This window comes from Ischnura elegans, chromosome 5 (genome assembly GCF_921293095.1).
Source record: "Ischnura elegans chromosome 5, ioIscEleg1.1, whole genome shotgun sequence".
Classification (NCBI taxonomy): Eukaryota; Metazoa; Arthropoda; class Insecta; order Odonata; family Coenagrionidae; genus Ischnura; species Ischnura elegans.
In genome coordinates, this window is record NC_060250.1 from 49,784,513 (window position 1) to 49,790,409 (window position 5,897).

Consider the following 5,897-nt stretch of genomic DNA (forward strand, 5'->3'; position numbering starts at 1 on the left):
TTTTACTTACATATGGCTAAATCTGGGGCGTACTGGCGACGGCAACACCGCATTGCCCGAAAGGCTTGACTGGAAATCGCCGGATGTTATAAAAACGAAAATTAATTGATGTCGCAAGTCAGAATCTTACTGGCCTGCGAGCCTACCCTATGCAATGACACATTTCAAAAACTCTGTAAAAGAGCCCTGGGTTGGGGGAAGAGGGGGCCGGATTGTGGCCTCACTCAACCCAGGTTAAATAAACTTAAGTCAAGTCAAGTCCATCTCTCTCTTTCTCTCCATCTCTCTCTTTCTCTCCATCTCTCTCTCTCTCTCCATCTCTCTCTCTCTCCATCTCTCTCTCTCTCCATCTCTCTCTCTCTCTCCATCTCTCTCTCTCTCTCCATCTCTCTCTCTCTCTCCATCTCTCTCTTTCTCTCCATCTCTCTCTTTCTCTCCATCTCTCTCTCTCTCCATCTCTCTCTTTCTCTCCATCTCTCTCTTTCTCTCCATCTCTCTCTTTCTCTCCATCTCTCTCTTTCTCTCCATCTCTCTCTCTCTCTCCATCTCTCTCTCTCTCTCCATCTCTCTCTTTCTCTCCATCTCTCTCTTTCTCTCCATCTCTCTCTCTTTCTCTCCATCTCTCTCTTTCTCTCCATCTCTCTCTTTCTCTCCATCTCTCTCTCTTTCTCTCCATCTCTCTCTCTCTCTCTCCATCTCTCTCTTTCTCTCCATCTCTCTCTCTCTCTCTCCATCTCTCTCTCTCTCTCTCCATCTCTCTCTTTCTCTCCATCTCTCTCTTTCTCTCCATCTCTCTCTCTTTCTCTCCATCTCTCTCTCTTTCTCTCCATCTCTCTCTCTTTCTCTCCATCTCTCTCTCTTTCTCTCCATCTCTCTCTCTTTCTCTCCATCTCTCTCTCTTTCTCTCCATCTCTCTCTCTTTCTCTCCATCTCTCTCTCTTTCTCTCCATCTCTCTCTCTTTCTCTCCATCTCTCTCTCTTTCTCTCCATCTCTCTCTCTTTCTCTCCATCTCTCTCTCTTTCTCTCCATCTCTCTCTCTTTCTCTCCATCTCTCTCTCTTTCTCTCCATCTCTCTCTCTCGTTGTGGTAACACGTGTCTTGTGTCGCTCCGCCTATTTGAGTGTTTTGAGTGGGTTTTTCGCTATTTGCGCACAGTTTGCGTAGTGCAGTGTAACCGTGAAGGTTTTCTGCGTCGATTGGTGTGCTTGTGGAGGAGAAATTCCGATTTTTGGAGTTTTAGTGATCATTTTTGTGTTTTTCATCAATCGCGCTCCCGGATCAATCGTCGAGTGCCCCCCCTGGCCAGGGGTGTGCATTCCTGCACCTTCTGAGCTAGCGGTCATCGCCACCTCTGTGATCCTTACATCATTGCTGAGTTAGGTGATTCTCGGACCATTTTCAGGTTCTTTACAGTTTCTTTTTGTTTTCGTGAGTGCGAGTTTTTGTTTTATGTTTTTCACGAAAGTAACGGTGTATCGCTACGTTTCGTCATTAATGGTTATTCTATATGTGATTCCCTATTGGTTGATGCATCGCTCTGTGTATTCTGTGGCTTAGTTTCTATTATTTTCCACTTTCGTGGAATAACCACGCGCATTTTCCACTTTCGTGGAATAACCACGTCGCGCGTTTAATATAATTAATTAATTAATATAATTTAAAACCATTTTTCCGTGACCAGTTGCCTAGACTTCGACGCCGCTACTTCGGTCCGGACACCACCCCGCTGGTTCTGGGTACTTCCAGGATCCCGTACGTCACTCACCTCAACTACCTGGGGATTACTATCGAGGGGGAGCTGAAGTGGTCCCGTCAGGTTTCCCAGACTATTTCCCGGGTCCATTGGGGGCTGCGTCGGCTTCGGGGGATGCAGTACCGCCCAGTCAAAAGAACAAAGATGACCCTTGTGAAAACCCTGCTCTTCCCCATCCTGGATTACTGTATGGTGGCATGTAGTGACCTGACGGAGGAGGACGTCCGGAGGCTGCAGGTGGCGCAGAACGCCTGCATGCGCTATGCGTTGCGGCCGGCCTGGGACGACCACGTCACCCCACTCTACATTAAGGAGAGGGTGTTAAAATTTAAAGAGAGGAAAGCACTCCTCCTTCTTTCTGGGCTTAAAGTGTGGAGAAAAAAGGTCCCGCAATATGTATACGTAAATTTGGGACTTTTGGGACTCCAACATCAAGTCAATACCAGACATTCCGATGTCACCTTCACCTTCCCCCATCACAGAAGTAGCAGAATGGCGGGCTCTTTTCTAGTTTCATTTGCGAGGGGATTTAATTCCCTCCCCGCCAGTATTAAATCTGACCCGACGAGAGCAAGACTGCTACGATACTTCCTGGGACTTTATTCCCCAGACTGATGGATCTCCCTTTTTAAGCATATTTCTTTTATATTTATTAATTTTTATTGTATTTATTCTGTTTTTTCCAGGCTTATTTATCAGCCGTATTTCTTTGTATCTATTTATTACTATCACTGCATGCAGTGTTATGAATTGTTGATTGTTATTTTCTAGTCATCTTGTTATCATTGTTCTCTGTTAATGTTTTGCATGTTTTGACTTTTATTCCTTGTTACTGTTTTTCTATACCATATTTTTCATTTTTACTTTTTCAATCACTATTTTACGCTTTTATACTATCTATTAAGCTATGTTATCCTTTTTAAATGGCATGCTTTATTATTTGCATTACTACTCATTTATTTCTTATTTATTTTCAACTGTGGTGAGTCCCATGGTGCCTGCATTACGGAGGCTGCTTGAATCACATCGGTGGCAGACAGGCGTTCTCAACACCATGGCAGCCTCCTGACTTGGCTTTACCTCAAGTGGCACCATTTCTGTGTGACTTTTTCGGCATACGTGCCAATGATATGTATATTAAATCCAACAATGCAATTTACAATCCAACTATGTAAAAGAGCCCTGGCCCGGGGGAAGAGTGGACAGGATTGTTGTCCAATCCGGGCCAGGTTAAAGAATAAAAAAGTCAAGTCAAGTCCATCTCTCTCTCTTTCTCTCCATCTCTCTCTTTCTCTCCATCTCTCTCTCTCTCTCTCTATCTCTCTCTCTCCATCTCTCTCTCCATCTCTCTCTCTCTCTCTCTATCTCTCTCTCTCCATCTCTCTCTCCATCTCTCTATCTCTCTCTCTCCATCTCTCTCTCCATCTCTCTCTCCATCTCTCTCTCTCTCCATCTCTCTCTCTCTCCATCTCTCTCTCTTTCTCTCCATCTCTCTCTCTTTCTCTCCATCTCTCTCTCTTTCTCTCCATCTCTCTCTCTTTCTCTCCATCTCTCTCTTTCTCTCCATCTCTCTCTCCATCTTCTCTCTCTCCATCTTCTCTCTCTCCATCTTCTCTCTCTCCATCTTCTCTCTCTCTCTCTCCATCTCTCTGCATCTCTCTCTCTCTCTCCATCTCTCTCTCTCTCCATCTCTCTCTCTCTCTCCATCTCTCGCTCTCCATCTCTCTCTCTCCATCTCTCTCTCCATCTCTCTCTCTCTATCTCCATCTCTCTCTCTCTCTCTCTCTCTCTCCATCTCTCTCTCTCCATCTCTCTCTCTCTCTCCATTTCTCTCTCTCTCTCTCACGGTGGCCGGACGTGTCCGTTGTCGCTCCGTTGAAAAGAGTGTCTTGAGTATTTAAACTGCAGCAAACCCGCGTTGTCTGCAGTTATTATTGTTCGTGAACTGTTGCTGATTCCATCGGTGTGTGAAATACCGAAATCGGCTGATTTTTCGAGTTTTTGTGACCTTTTAAGTGCCTGACATCAACGTTCCGTGAGAAGCCGAGTTTAAGTTTCCCCCCCCTGGGCGGGGGGTGGCACCGTCTGCCTTTTTAGGCATTGTGCCTGATAGTGCTTACTACATTCTTCCCCTGGTACAAATTCCGGTTTCCCCTGGCCTTTTGTATCGTGGCAAAAATGTGTTTTGTGTTTACGAAATTTCGGAGTGATTAGTGCACTTTTTTATATTATCCCTGGGAATATCGCCATTTATCGTGTTTCATCAGCCTTTGGAAGGAGGTTATCTTTATTTTAGTGTGCTTGTCTCTTCATTCTGTGCCCTGGTTGGGATTATTTTTAAGTTTGTTCATCTCGTGTACGAGCACGTTGTGAAGTTTGTTACGAGTGCTAAATTTGAGTTAATCCTGTGTTCTGTGCATTAATTCTGCGTTATAGTGTGCGCAGGATAACAAGGGTTGCAATTTGTTACCTGGGAAGTTTCTCAGGTGTTTATTTTTTGAGTTATTTGCCATTTTTCGTCTTTGTATACTTTCTGACACGATCGTGTTTTGTTTTTTGTGCAACCATTCCCTTTTTACGTGTGGTTTTTTCCGATGTGAAGATTATAGGGCTACTTTAGAGTGTGAATAGTGAAAACCCCAATAATTTGTGTCAATTTCTTGCCGAGTTCTTGAATTTTGAAAAGTTCGGTATTTAGTGTCAATACCGAGGGGATCACGCATCTCCTCACAAGCCGTGAGTTTTTGTTCGTGGCCAACTTCTCGGCTTTTATCCTAAGTGAGAACCGAGAAGTGTTGGGGGCTGCGGCCCCAGGGGACCTGGGGATATGGCGTCCCCCCCTCGGTCCCCGAATCGGGGGCGTAGGCCATTCCTCCCTCTTGGCCATTGGTGACCGCACCGTTGGCGACGTCTCCGTGACTCATCGCGAAGAAAGCGGTCGTAACCCTGCTATTAGCAGGCAAGGGGCATCTACTGTGTGCCCTCCCTCTCCTGTCAATTCCCAACAATCTTCCTCATGCAATACTACCAGCCTTAAGGGAAAGAAAAACCACTTCACCCCATCTTCCGTTTCTATCTCATCGAACTCCCCATCTCATCGAACTCCCCATCTCCTCTCACCAAGTTGCCCATGTCTGCTCACCCTTCGTCACCTATAATAACTAGCCAGGAGCGCCCTGCTACTACCGTCATCTCGTCCAAAAAACCGCCCACAGTGCTCAAGCACTGCAACCTCGCCCCTGAGGAAAGTTTGCTTCTCTCTTCTGGAGTACCCTCCGGCGGGGGCACACGGCCGATCTCTCAAGATTCTCAAGTTTCTCTGCTGACTCCGGGTCAGACATATGCGAGAGCCGCATCGAATGCGGCAAATAACAGCAATCACAGCCCGGAACCCCTCGATGAACCCCTCCCGGACAGGAATGCAGCTATTTTGTGTGAGGTCGTTGAGGGTTTCACACTTGACGATCATCTCCGGGCTCTCCTCCCGCTGGTAGGTGCTAGGGATATATTATACGCATCTAAAATTAGTCATCAGCGGATCTGCGTCTACCTGAAAGAGCCTTGGATGGCCGATAGGGTAGCATATTCCCCCTTGCTCTTATACAAGGACAAGCAAGTCTCCTACCGTAAATATGTTTCCGGGGCCCTGAGAGTGTTCCTGTCCAATGTACAGCCGAATATTCCTGCCCGAGTGCTGAACAATGTACTGTCCCGTTACGGGAAAGTTGTCGGGAGGATTAAACGCCTCAAGGCAGCGTGCCACGACCCTGAGTTTGCCCATGTTCAGGGGTTCCGTAGGATCGCGAACCTGGTGGTGGCCAGTATTGAAAGCTTGCCTTTAAGCGTTCCTCTGGTTCATCTCGGGACTACGTATAACATATTTCTCAATCTGGAGGACATCACTTGTTCATCCTGTCACAACCAGGGGCACCATTTTTCAAAATGCCGAGAAAGCGTCGATCCTGTTCAGATGAGTGTGGCGGGGGGTGGCGAACTGCAGACAGTGCGGGAACCTCAGCTAGGGTCCACATCACCCCGGGGCCCAAGTACAGAGAATGCTGCTGACGACGCCGTACACACTGCGGTCGAGGACATGGATCTCGGACCTTCTACTTCAACCCTCAAACGAATGCGTGATTCCCC